Genomic DNA, 15,000 nt, shown 5'->3' with positions numbered 1-15,000 from the left:
GAGACTATAGGCCTCCTAGATGTGTTTGAAATGCCTGGTATTTCTCTTAGAAATGATTTAGGCTAGGCTAAACGATGACGATGACGATGACGATGATGAAGACGACGAATTATTTATCAGTTTTATTGATGTAATTTTATAGCTATTTGCATCACTTGCCGGAAGAAGCATTCTGAGCGACTGTTGGGTTTGGGATGGCACAGTTCCACCAAAGGTTCAGTCAACCAGGAAGCGGCGGATTCTAAGAGGTTTGTTGAATATTCTATTGTTTCAGAGATACCTCACCACGCAAGGTGTTTATTCGCGTGCCACGTAATACATCGAAAGCACATGCCAAGCACTAAACTAAGACAAAGATTGTGTTGGTTGCTGCAGATTTAACTTTTTATGGGATAACACAGTTATCCCTCTTTTCCTTTGTGAATCCCTTTCTTTTCTTACTCATTCCTTCAAAGAGACGACATGAAGGATATTGAACATGTTCAATAATATCCGTTCATACCGTCAATGAGGTTTTATCTTATGGAGCGGCCAAAGCTGATGCAAGAACAGCCATAGGAGCTCATGCTGCTGAAATAGAGACAACGCCATTTCGTCAGATTTTTACCCCTAACAGGAAACCCCTTTCCAGTCCCTGCTGGACGCCAGCAACTCCTGAAGCAACTTTCCGTCAGATCCCCGAAACAGAGATTCTCGGCACTTACGATGCTGCGATGGACGAGGTTGCCAGAAATATTCCTCGAAAGCGACAGCCACTACCATCACAACTTGTCTCGCGGGAAAAAATCAATCCAGCCTAGCGACAGTTCTACATCGAGAAAGCGGTTGAAGACTGCATGCTCATATGTAATGTGATGGCCCCAAACGACGGCAAGACGCTCTTTCACGCCTTGTCTTCTCCAGGTGGAGAAAAGGATGAGAGAGCAGAAGCCGATGATGTGTTGAAATATTTGATGACCGCTTACAAAAATGCCAAAACCAAAAGCGCCAAGACGCAAATTCTTAGCCTTAGCATATAAGTACTCGGTTAGCAGATTAAAAAAACTTCACTCGCCATATGGAAAGATGTTTACACGACAGATACAGAGAGTGCGTTGTCATTTGTTATTTTGCAGTCATGCCTTTAATTTCAAAACAAAAAAATCATAAGCTTACCGTGACCGTGAGTCATGCTGACCCTCACTCTACAGCATGAACGAGTATTTACAAAAGAGACTTTCTCTATGGCCTACTCGAAATTTTCTCGATGATCTATGCCTTTAACCTAAGTTACTAAATCCGATTACCTGCTTTTGGAAACGTTTATTAAATTAAATATACCAATTTCTATCGGTTGCATAATTTCTCAATTTCTTCTGGAGAGATTTTCATACTCTCGATGGCGAAACATTAACATACCATGATATAAATGCCGAACTAAACGTTTCTTTAATTTGAGTTCACCAGCCGTGAGACAATCTTTTAATGGTGGTATTGCGTGACTAGGCTAGTTCACGGCAGTCCACAGTCACGCTGAACAAACTCCACCGCGTTCATCATGAGAACCAACTATCTCACAATCGAAAAAGCTTTCACAAATAGTGAGACGAAATTTTCTCCCCAAGTAAGGGTGAATTATTTTCCCGCAGGAAAACGGCAAAAGAGGTCTGAAAAGATTATGCACAAGATAAAAACACTTGCGCGAAATGAACAACTTAGTTGTCAAAACAAACTGGATTCCCTTAGTGCATTGTGTTTAAAGGAAATGGCTCTTGAAATTTTACGTAAAGCTTTCAAGAAAGGATACAGCAGATGAGTTTCACATCTATGGGAACACTTCTTTGAACAGCTAAATGTTGTTACGGAAAGTATTTTTGACGTGAATCATAACACGAACGCATAAAGCTAATTTGCATAAAGGAATTATTAGCGAAGTATTTTTCCGGAAAATTTGAGCCATTTCGTAATAAAATGGCCAAAATGATGCATTATATCGATCTTGATACTCCATCAGTTAATCGTTGCGGCACTTTCAAGTACTTTAGGGCTGTTATACTTTAGAAACCTGTCTGCAGGTCGGACTGCCTGGTTTCTTGGTTTCAATCAAGATGGCGAATATTTATGAAATTTACAAAGCTCTTTACGGCGCAGGATGAGGAGTGCCCAAAAGTTTTATTCTATGTTTAACTTGCTATATCTAGGTACTTTTCAGCTGCAATAGACGTGACTCTAGGTCAGGTCCCAAGTAAGAGAAAATAGCTTTCAACCGCATGTACCTCACTCCTCACAAATTTCAATGCTCACGATAAGGTATTTTGTAAGTTTCATAACTCGGTAAAAATTTTATAGAATGTAATCATTTTACCTTTGAAGTATTGAAAAAAAATAATTCTTAAAAATGTAAAATAATCAGCTTTCTAGATCGGAAAATAAGGATTTGGTAGCGCTCGATATTTATAGCTTTGTAATAGGGGTCACAGAAGGCAAATTGGGCAGTTTTCGGGTGACCTTTAAAATTGTCTAATAAAAAAATTAAAAGAATGAAAAATTATCAAAATAAATGTGATATTTGTACATGGAATATAATTTTCGACTGCCACTGAAAACTCAGGGAAATCGATGAAAGGCCAAAATTTGCCTTATCCGTTCTTACGCGGACAGCCTCTTAATCCTCCAAAATCAGTACAGAAACATACAAGCTGATCATCGACAAACGTCACTGTTCGAGCAAAAATTCATACTAGCGGTTAAGGAAAATGTACATATACCTAAAAGCTACATGTTCAACCTTTGCAGCCTCTTAAATTTTAAGTTTAACATGCAGACTACACCGTAATCATTTAATTTTTCATTTAAAAAAAATGCGAAATAAAGTTCTCAGCACGGCCAATACAGAAATGGCATAATCACGAAACTCAAAGTGAAGGCGCATAATCTTTGAAAACCTTGATTGATCTCCAAGAAAGCATAATATCGTTGAAAGGTAAACCGTGGATGACTAACATCTCGCACTCAATAAAGCTAATAGTTCTCTTGATTTCTGCTTGTTATTAAAAAAATGCACCCATTCGCGTCGCTCACTCGTGAAATGTTTTTCAAGAATCTAAGAGAAACTTCTTATCGCCGCCCGGCCATATAATATCCTCTATATCTTTGCAACTGCGATAAATTTCTCAAGTTAGGTGACCATTAGCCCACAGTACGTTAGTAAAATAAACCTGGCTCTGATCATTCGTCTGTGTCGGTATTTAGGTTCTCGAAAGTCAAGTCTCTTTCACCAAAGATCGACGAAGCTCGAGTGGCATTTGCAATGCAAATCTGCACTTCACTTGCAGCACGGCCTAGCTTAAAAACCACATAGGTGATAATATTTTAAAATATCATCCGACGGGATAGGAAAACAAGTTGTTATATCTTATGCAGCATACACGCATTATGTATACATCTTATGTTGCATACATGAGTTCTCATCAATTAGTGTATATTTTAGCATCTTAATGTTTTTAAGGCCCGGTTCAAACGTCGAACTTCCATACACTGCAACTAATAGTCAGGTTTGGCACATGTAAACTTCGACGTTTGAATCAATCGACTTCATTTCATACTTCGAACCGTTTCATGTACCGAATCTAATGCATACATTGTAAATACATGAAATAAATTAATTTTTACTAAGAGCTCTGCACGTTTCGTATATTTGTCATGCACACACAGCTTGATTTGCAACGAAATGGCGGGAAAAGCGGAAAATAATTAGAGTCTACCACTGCCGTCAGTTCAATGGAGTAGAAATTCTTAAAATTATGGTACTATTTGCATGCCTGAAGTCATCTAGGCGGGTTTTTCATAGGAATATGGCAGCCACTGTATTGCTGCTCAGCAGCGAGGAAATTGCCAAAATTGTTCCTTGTCGATAATTTTTGTTTGAACTCTTCTTCAGTTTGAGGCACGTGACTTGACACAGTCTCATTCCATAAATGGTCCACCAGGTCTTGACAGACTTCTTAGCAGATCGAGGAGACGGTGGAGATGCCTAGTCCTGACATTTCTGCAATGGTATAAAGATAATCTCCTCTGCCTATTCTATACAGACAAATCGCAAGCCTTATTGCTGGCAATATCGGTTCACAGTTTGACGAATAAGGAAGGGTTCAATACGGTTCAGGATGAAATTAAATGTTTCCCGGGATGCTCTGAAAGTTTTCATGAATCCTGCCTCTGAATAGGTGTTGCAGGCATTCCCCCCGCCCAGCCATGATCTCTTTTTAGCCGATGACAAGTACGAACTGGGCGAGAAATGGTGATGTTCCTTTGGGTAATGAGTAATACTAGAGGGCAAGCGAAATTCAAAACTCGTCTCCTCCTGGTAGCGAGGTTAGTTAATGCTAACTGCATCTTCTGCATCTTGAGTCGCCTTCTCCTACCCTCCTTCAACGCACTGGCTCTTCATTTCTACAACTTGTCTTTCCCGCATTTTTCCCGCCATTTTGGTAAGCAATAACCGCTGACCGCTATAGAGTCATGTTCACTTTTTCAATTAAGTTCGATTTAATTAGGTTCGACGTTTGAATCAACTTCCAAACTAAATTATTTGGGTCGACCCAAATTGGTGCTAGGTTTGGCACATGTAAAGTTCGACGTTTGAACCGGACCTTTAAGGGTCAAAATCCGCCCCCAGCGGCCTGTTAGGGGCATATCTTCAATCACTGTTGCAACTGTTTACCATCCGCCGAGTGCAACCGGTTCTTTGATTTTAAACTACTTGTTCGAGTCTTTATCAAAAATTGAATCCCTTTCTCTTGAATGTGGCCTCATTCTTTTAGGGGATTTCAAGAAGCTGAACTGCTCTGGTTACAGGAAAACTTTCGGTCTCCATTCAATCGTCCCGTTTCCAACTCGTGGACAGAGTAAACTGGACCTTGTGTAAATGTTTCTTTTCAAGCTAGAGTTGCAAACTCGATTCCCGGGTTGATACACGCACATGCGATAAACACCAAAATAGGATCTTTTCTTCCTTTATTCCTTCCCTATTCCTTGGGGTGTTATTATATCGGAGCGGTCAACTGAAATTATTACGTAAAGAAATCACCTAAGTATTGTGATCATAGCTTAAGAATAATCTCGATTTTGGAAACGAGCGCGTGGCAATTAAAGGAACCAAAAGAAAGGTAAAAACGAGCGATAAATTTCGCTTTGTGTAACGACTACGAGCTAGAGAACATAATCACAAAACAAGTTATTGCTTACCAATGTTCGCGGTTCTTGATTACATTATCAATGATTACAGTATAACTTGTCTCCTATTCAGGAAACGATCTTGAGCACACAGGGTCTTATCTTGAACTGATACGCTAACTATAATTTTCTGTCCAAAAAGAACTTATCACAGGGGCGTCAACATAACCAGAAAATATTTCGCAGCTTTTCTCGGAAGCGGTAACACTTAGCTTTAACGGAAGCAGTTACGTTACACCTTGTTTTTACCAATCTCAATTCATTTTATGATGTGCTCAAAAATTTGCCTCCCTTTAAGCCCTTTGATCACGATACTGTTGAGGTACAACTTCTGGCTAAACAGGATTATCGAAAGACTAAAATCCTGTTGAAATCAAGAGACCTGTGGCCAGCAAATGTCTGGCTATGCGGACTTATCTCGGAGAAGTCGAACTTGGTATAGTCGCCTGGTAGGATGCAAAGAGTCATGTGAGGAGGAAATACCTGCGCTTGAGACTATGATCGAGACGGGATTGGATATTTTGCTTCCCCTTTAATCTGGGACGGCCATTGCCAACGAGCCTCCATGGATCAACAAACAACTCAAATTTTGAAATCACGAGCGCCAAGCAGCCCTTGCTCGTGATGATAAAGCTTGCTTTCGTCGCCTTCGGAATCTTGTTAACCACTAGCTGATGAGGTCCTAAATACTATGGACCCAAAGTCGAACATCTTAGAGATTGCGAGCCGCGTAGGTGGTGGAAAGAAGTTAAATCGCTCGGCGGGATGCAATCAGCCACGCACACGGATCCGACGTCTGTCCTGAAGCATATTGACTCAGGGTCTGATTCTAGTCCTACTTCCCTTGCCAATATCATTAATAATGCATTTTTTGCCCCAATTTATACATTTATTCATTTGGATCCTGAATTTTCTGTTGTTGCGCAACACACCGATTCACCAACGGACCGTTGGCAACGGTTACTAAGTTCCGTGTCCTAAAGAAACTCACCGCCTCTTTCCTGTCAGGCCTTTGGCAGATCGTGCAAAATTGCACGATGACGTAAACCTTTTCGGAAATGCTCGTATTACGTCCGATCGCTCTGAAATTCCGACTGTGGCAAGTAAACATTCTAAGCCAATCACATAGCAAATTTTAGCTCCGAACTATCAAAATTGACCTTCGGAGCCCTTTCCGGAAATCATTTTCGTACGACTTCAATCTGCGATAATGGCGTCTGGTGCGAAGCGCCAGAGATACAGCGTAGCTGAGGCTTTAGACATCATTTTTGACGATGGAAGTGAGCATGGTGGTATGTCTAGTGGTGAGGAATCTGAAATATACAGAAAACTGGAAAATCCTAGCGAAGAATCGAGGTAAGTAATCTATAAACATTCTTGCGATATTTAAATGCGTGACGCACGTGATGTTGAAACAGCGTAAAATTAAATTTACTTTTACTTTTCTCGCTCGAATCCTTGTTTTTTGCCTTGAGATAGACCTGTAGATGTATATTTGTGAATGTAAAGCAATATATATTGTGATCAAACATTATTTTGGAGCGACAGAGTAAATAATCTTCAATGGAATTTGACAACGCAACGACCTAAATTATCAGCCGATGACAGATCGATCGCATGACGCAGTGCGCGTCCGAACTAAATCAAAACAAATCCTTTATTTCAAAACGATAGTTGTATATAGATCGACCTGTATATTATCTTGTATGTTTTGTATGTTTTTTAGATGTGGTTCTACTTGTTACACGCTAAAAATTCTCAAAAAAAACAAATTATGCTCGAGAATGAGTGGAATGATATAAAATGACAGTTTCCGGTTTCACTTCTGAATTGTTTACTCTTGAAAATACTGGTGGTGCATTGCAAGTGAAAGGCTTTTGATATATGTTGCGCTTTATGTATTTTGAGGTTGATTATCTCATTTGTCCCTGTTTCAAGGCAAAATTTCAGAAGTCAAACAAAGAAATATAGTTCCAATGGTTGCACTGTAGACTTCAAGAGGGATTAGTAAATTTGGGCTTGGGGTGATGATAAGATAAGGTCAGACTAATTAGTCCGTATGTCAATCTTCAAACAAAGAACAATAGTTCCAATAGTTGCACTGTAGACTTTAAGAGGGATTAGTAAATTTGGGCATTTCACTTCTGAATTGTTTACTCTTGAAAATACTGGTGTTGCATTGCACGTGAAAGGCTTTTGATATATGTTGCACTTTATGTATTTTGAGGTTGATTATCTCATTTGTCCCTGTTTCAAGGCAAAATTTCAGAAGTCAAACAAAGGAATATAGTTCCAATGATTGCACTGTAGACTTCAAGAGGGATTAGTAAATTTGGGCTTGGGGTCATGATAAGGTCAGACTAATTAGTCAGTGTGTCAATCAGTGTTGACAAGATATGTGTAACACGTCTCAGATTTGTTATCTTTCAACCAATTTTTTATGGAGATGTTGCCCATATAACAAGGAACCTATTAAGTTAATTTTTGCCTTATTACTTTGTATTATTTGGGTATCACTTAATTCACAGTTCAAATTTAGATGATATTTTATGCTAATTAATGTTAGTTTGAAAGCATTCAATGAGTTGTTTCCTTTTTCTTGGAGAGGAAACATGCATTTCAGGAAAGCTTATTTACTGCTGTTTCAAGTGAGGTGTAGCTTACTTCCCTTGTGTAAATACTTGGTGAGGAATAAATTTTTCAATAATCTGGGTCAGTTTTTATGGTTTTGGGCTACAGTTTGGAAAAAAATTCTAATTAATTCCATATTTGTTCTTTTTCAGCCAGAGTCTCTGGATGTCTTGCCCATAAGATAAGGAATATTTTATCTTAGAAATGTTTCCTTTTTCACCCCAATCCATTCAGGCTCAGGCTGTTTCAAAGTCAAAAGTTGTACAATAATTTATGCAAATTGTATGCCATTTTCTTAGCATGATTTAAAATCCATGGATTTTTGGAGGCTAAATATATTTTTTCTGAAAAGCTAATTTTGTCCTCTTTCAAATGAGATATAGCACTAATCACTAGTGTAAATACTGTTGACAAAAAAAAAATAAAAGAAAAAAGGTTACCATCATTTGTCCTTTTTCTATGTTTACCCGAAAGAGTTTTAATTGTGCCAAAGCTTCATGACCAGGCGGCATACCTCGCTGGCTGCTAAAAGAGAACCCGGACTTACTGGCTCCTGTGGTTACTGAGATCCTTAATTTCTCATACTCGACTGCTCCATACCTGGATACACGCCAACGTTGCCCTATTCCTCAACAGACCCCTCATCAGGCCTAGTGAAACTTTCATACCACCGTCAGGAACTGGTTGATAAATTATTCAAGAAAATAATTCAGAGCGAACAGAACAAACTCCATGACCTTCTTTCTGCTCGTAAGACAAGTACTTTGAACCTTAGAAACAAAGGAAAGCTGGTTTAGGCCAGTGTTCAAGACAAAAAGATTTCGTAACAGTTTTATCACTTAATGCCCTAAAAGCCTAAACTATTTTATTGGACTATTTATTGGAATGTTATATTCATTCGACGAAGTCTATCTACAAACGTAACAGATAGATAAACAAAATTTTATTACAAACTTGCTTTAAACCATTGATAGTTCTTTTAAGTGTTATAGTAGATATTATCCTTGGTAATAATCGTGTAATTCAATTTTTTTCGTTGCAAAGCGATAATAAGTAAACCATTTATCTTTCTCCTTAGCGTCTAATTTGTCATTTATCACAGATTTTATCGGGGAAATTAGTCATAGTTCAAAGTGATTTTCTGTAAGATTTTCAAATGGCATTGCAAAGCAGAGAAATAAACTTTGTTTGTCGTCGAATGATATAGGAGCTTACTTTAGGTGACTGAATAATAATGCACTTGTATCGGCTATAAGATACAAACTTGTACATGGCTACACAGAACAAGTGAGTTATTCAAGTTCATGGATATAAGCTTATGTCAAAAGTTTCGCGTTATGTTCTTGTAGTCCATCTCAAAACAAAATATAGCCATATCGTTCAAAATGTTTAAAAAAACAAAATCATGATTTATATTTTTTTCTTTCAACAGGCAAGAAAGTCAACATCAAGTCTGTAATTGTCCTGTTGATAGAGAAAAACTTGAGCGCAGCCAGGTACATAAAACGGGTAACACAAAAGCCTGGTTCATGCAGGAGAAAATGTAGATTTACTGGTCGAACATCCACGTGATCAGAAGGCTACTGAGATACGTTAGTGCCGTCGATTGTTGGAAGTAAATTCGCTAACACTCGTTGTTTGTTTGGTTGAATCTTCTTCAATCTCTTTTCTTCTCAAGTTGTTACAACGGGGACTAACCCCTATCGCATGAGAAAAGTGAGGGTCACCGTTTATAAAGTGACACTACCGATGACGCGACTAAGCTGTGTTACGGGAAAATTTACTGATTTTCCCGTGTGTGTTATTCGGAGCATATTTATTCGTAAACTTTTACATTTAACCATTTCAAGTCCTTTCATTTTAATAAATCAACAAATGTATAAAAACCACAGTAGCTTTTGAATAGATTTTTGTTGTTACTCGCTTTCATCATATGCACCTGCTTGTCGGCACTTTTGTTGTTTATTACATGGTTTTTTTAGGTAAATATAAGTGTTAATGGTCTTTCTGGAAACATTGGTTTTCATGGTAGATAGCAGCTGAGTTTATATTCGTAAATCTAATTTCTTTTCATGCGATGGTTTCCAAACCAATCTTGTATAAATAAGCAGAAACTTTTAATTGCTTTTCCATTTTTTATTTCCTGAGCTGCGCTACTGCAATTAAGATAGGTATTGTTTTCTATATCAGAGCTGTAAATTCGCACCTAGGTTTCCTACTTTAATGGCCTAGAGTTTATTGCATCCGTCTTTTTAATTTTGAGATACTTTCCGTCGTAGAAACAGATGGAATATTTAAGTAGTATTTGTTTAGCTTCAAAGAGACTTTTTTTCCGCTCCTTTGTGTCCTTATTCAAATATTGCGATTTGTGTAACAATAGCACTTCGCACCAGTTAGTTCTTAAGCAAGTACCTTGTACAGCTTTGATGATTACAAACTAGAGTATGCTAGAGGTCATGTCGCTTGTTGGCCTGACCTAGAATAAAAGCACTGTGGAACCAAAGATTGTCTTATCCTTGACGTCCGTATAAGCTCGCTCGAAGTAGATCTCCGTGTACCAGGAAATCGTGACGAGTTTCCGTTCTCGCTGCCGAGTCGTCTCTACAGAGTTAGTTCCCCCAGATGTTGTTGTTCCGTCCGCGAAGATTCAGTTTTCCAGTTCGGGGCGAAAACGTATCGTCACAGCTGTCAATCTTCTGTACCGTCATCGTTCCATCTCAGCCAGCGAATCACGTTAGATTGCGTATGACAGTTCCTGCTATTAGGTATGCGCCTTCAAGTTAGGAATGCAGGAATGGTTTAGAGTAATAGAATATTTCCATTCCTTACCCCGACACCAATATAAGGAAACCCTTACGATATTTCAGATTAAATATAGTCCCATTTTTATCGTTTAACACGATGACATCCAACATGGCGGTGAGGCTTTTTGTCTCAAGAATGACGATGTCTTAGATACCTAGGGAATATCTTTGCTACTTCCCTTATTCAAAAAGCAGAAAATTTAAGCTTTGTAGCCCTAAAAGTATTTCAGTATTACGTGAATGTATTCGTAAATAGATGGTTCAAGTACTTTAGTCAAAGCGTAACTTCTTTCAGATGTCTTTGAAATGGGCACAACTTTAGCCGTGCAGTGCAGGGTCTCAGAGTTGATTGTAGTCCAGCTCGCCTATGAGTTAAATTTTGAGAATAAAATAAAAATAAACAAGTATAAAAACTTTCATTTTCATTTCATATAGGATGTATTTCCTGACAAAGCAACTAAAGGAAGATCCTCTCGTTTACCATAAAATGCCAAAATGAAGGTTGCGAGTGGACTGGCGAACTGCGGGAAAAAGAGGTACAGTACCTCTCTTTTTCACAGACAGAGAAAGTTTTACTTTTATTCAGAGGGGTAATCATGCACACTGTGCTGAAGGGCTGAAAAACTATTCGCTTTAAAATAGACTCAGGACATAAATGGCGTCCTTTGCCGGTTCTAGTGAAACTGAAATAAATTTTAAAACATTGAAAATGAGCTTATGCAATCCCCCAGAATAAAATTGTTAAAGGCTGCATAAGCTTCCTAAAACACATTCGACCTTGAAAAGTTTGAAATGCTCTTTAGTGATGGATATTTAAGGCTATTTTTTTTTTTTTGTTTTTTGTTTTTTTGTGAACAGTGATTGAGAGAAATTCATACTTTTCTTCTTTTGGGTTTTTCCTTTTACCATGGCATGGTCAATCAGAGGACAATGCAATTTCGAACCTAGGAATGCTGAGAAAAAAAAAGCTGTCAATGACCCGTTTTTGTTTTATAAAGAATGTTGTTATGCACAACTAGCTTTTACTGTTTGTGTCAACCTGAGTCTCAAACGTCGCCTTGCCTTGATTTTTATTATTTCCCTAGAATCATCTGCTATCCTGCAGTTTCTGTCTTGTTCCTTGTGTAAACGAGGATTGTGATGCTGCCATCAAAAGGCATGAATTGGAAGATCACGTGATTAACAATTGTGAATGGAGTATGGTTGCGTGTGATTATTGTTGTGAGCAACATCCGAAATGTTTGGACCAGGTAATTCATTATACTTTGAGATTTCCTCGTACAGAGCAACAAATTTGAAACCTTCGAAGGCAGTGACCATCATTACGGCACAAGACAGCACTAAGTGCTTGTGGGGACTCAGGGGGCAGTGGTATCTACCATGGTTTGGAAAGAACAGTTTGCAAAGTCTACTTTCCTCAAGGGATTCTCGTTCTTAGGCCTCTCTTGTCCTAAGGAGTGGAAGAAGGAGAGATCCTGGGAAAGAGTTTGATAGATTTATGTGCCATGTTGTAATGCTGCTAGCACAATGAATAATGATTAGAAGATTTTTAGTGGACCAGTCTATTTAAACAATTATGGACGTATTTATCTTATTCCCCTCAGAGGCATATGGACGATTGTACAAAGATGCCACTGGAATGCGCAAATGGTTGTGGTGAAAAAATCGTGCGAGAAAAGGTATGCGGAAAGTGGTCAGTCAACGCGGTATTTCATTGAAATATTGATCTTCTAAATAAATCTTTGCTTTACGATAGAGTGAGACCCATAATGACACCGATTGTCCACTGGCCACGATCTCCTGTCCATATGTTGACATGGGGTGTACCACCAAGGTAATTACCGATAATCACTTTTCTTCTGTCATTTATCACACCACTAGAAAGTAATTGAAATTGGACACGAAAGCTGGTCACTTATAAAACTACTGTAAATAGTTACATAAGCTTCCCTGTGAATTGTTTTATTATTTAAAACCAGCATTTTTTCTTTAACAATGAGTATGTACTAATGTTATTCATTCGAAATTTACCATTTGAGTTATGGGGTGACAATTTAGCTAGAATTTTTGTCGTATCAGTTGGAAGCCCTTTTTGGTCAGCCGAGAAGATGAGAATTGTATTTACTCGACTATAGTAATCATGATAATATTAAGGCGGGGGGCAGCATTTTCCTGGACAAGCGCACTCGTAAGCTAACTGTTTTTTTGTGGAAAAGTGTTCTTATGCTTCGCACTGTTCCGCTTTGTGTATAGTGGACTATCAGAGTCATCGTCGCGTTCGTAAACCGCGGCTCAGAACTGCAGTGTTTAATATACCTGAAAAACATTGTCCTTTAGAAAGACAGATTTACGAGATTGCCTCTGACATTTTCTGCACTTGTTTTTTTTAATGATAGTTACATAAAAAGCTCTGGGGTATTTTGAAGTACTTTTCTCCCTATGTGCGACGTTTATCCGGGGAATGGGGGAGATGGGGGGCGGTCATGGGTGCAAATAAGACCCATCTGCTCCGTAATATCTCAGCTGTTAGTCACATGTAGTTCTCCGTATCCTTTATCCCTCGTTTTAGATGCTAAGAAAGGAAGTCCAACTGCATCTTCAGACAGCTATGAGAATCCACTTTGAAAAAGCCTGCAGAGTTTTCAAAGAGACCAATTCCAAACTTGAAGAGAAAGTAAGCGCACTTGAATTGAAGCAAGCGGAAATTGATCAGGAGAAATCAACTCTGCAAAAGCAAGTACAGGAATTAAAATCCGCCAATGCCGCCCTCGAAGCAAAGGTAACCGCCCAGGAGAAAAATGTGTCGGAATTAATAAGCGGAAAATTTGCGAGGAAGATAATGAATTTCAGCGTCATCTTAAAAAATGCCAAGAGTGGGTCTGGCAAAGAGATATACAGTTCTCCATTCGTAACTGGAAAACAGGGTTACAAATTTTCGATTTGTTTACGACCTGATGGAGATCATTCAAAAATTTCACACATCAAACTGTTTTTATGCTTTCTGAAATGACAAACATGCCGGGAGTCTGTGGATAACCACTGGTCTTTTTCCCTTTTTACCAGTGATGTAAATTACAGGCTGTTAGGGGAAAAGCTAAGTCAGCGCTTGTGACAGATTTTCTGCTGACCCTAAGCTTACAGCACTGAAAGTTGACCAAGAATACAATTCCCGAGAGGATATGGCTGACAGCGAGAATTCTAAGTGCATTCACAATCACTTCTCAGTCGGTTCTTCCAATTACTTTAAAGCACCACAACCGCAACCTAGCCTTTAAACTGGGTAAACACACCATACAACTCACAGAGCTTTCTCTATGGCTAAACGTCCGCACTAACGGACTAGTAAGCTTGGGTTTGATCAAAGTAAGCCTTTCATCTTTCTATCATCACCCTCGCTAACCTTAAACAGCATCCTTGAAATTATTGGTTTAAGAATAACATCTATTAGGTCTTCATCTATAGAGTTAAACTTGCCGTTCACCTTCATTCTAGGGGGTCCCTTGTTTCCAGCTGGTCCGGCTGCTCCAGGGGGTCCTTAAGAACCATTGAAAGACAAAGTTCAAGTTAAGATATAAAGACCAGGAATGTTGGAATGATAGATTTGTTCCATTAAAAGACGTTGCACTAGTATCATAAGTTTTATTCTACAATTGCTTACAGAACAAAAAAGCACTTTAAGTTAAGTTTGTTTTACTTAAATGCAATTAATCAACAGTGATTACGTCTACCAAATAAGGACATTTAAAAAACACTAATTCAAATAAAAATTCCGCGTGAAAAATAGCTTGTGGAGCTTCGGTGTGAATTCTCCTGCTAACGGCAAGAAAGACATAAAGAAGGCCACAGGGGTGGTCAGCAAAAGATTCATAGACATCATACGGGACCAACCATCTTCAACTTAAGAAAACAGGTAGAAATGAGAAAAGGGCTTATGTATATAAAAAATAAAAATTATAGTCGACAGTCAAATATATACAGAAATATGCGAGAGGTTATCGAGTAGCCAATTAGTTTTGATGGTAAGAAAATGTTCAAATACTAATACATGTAGTTTTGAACGTGAATGAAAGTGATCCTCGCAGTAATGTGCACTACTTAGGCAGTAGTGAAAATAAGGCCTGAAAAAATTCAGGCCTGTACGGGATTTGAACCCATGACCTCTGCGATACCGGTGCAGCGCTCTACCAACTACCCTTTCATCCACGTCTTTATCCGCAGTTCAAATATATGACTTTCATATATTCTTAACCATTTACATGTAGTTTTGTTTATCACCGATGTCAAATTGTCGGTTGTAGCTGACAGCTAATACCATTTGATTACATGCCCATGTCAATTTGCGCTCTTGAAA

The 15,000-nt window shown here is 38.6% G+C and overlaps 1 pseudogene; it reads left to right on the top strand.

The window, feature by feature from the left end:
- The first annotated feature begins 6,330 nt into the window (after positions 1-6,330).
- The window catches only part of LOC131787738 (TNF receptor-associated factor 6-like), a 9,583-nt pseudogene continuing 913 nt past the window's right edge, over positions 6,331-15,000 (top strand).

The sequence above is a fragment of the Pocillopora verrucosa genome, chromosome 7 (assembly GCF_036669915.1).
Source record: "Pocillopora verrucosa isolate sample1 chromosome 7, ASM3666991v2, whole genome shotgun sequence".
Taxonomy (NCBI): domain Eukaryota; kingdom Metazoa; phylum Cnidaria; class Anthozoa; order Scleractinia; family Pocilloporidae; genus Pocillopora; species Pocillopora verrucosa.
This window is presented reverse-complemented; position numbering and strand designations above follow the sequence as displayed.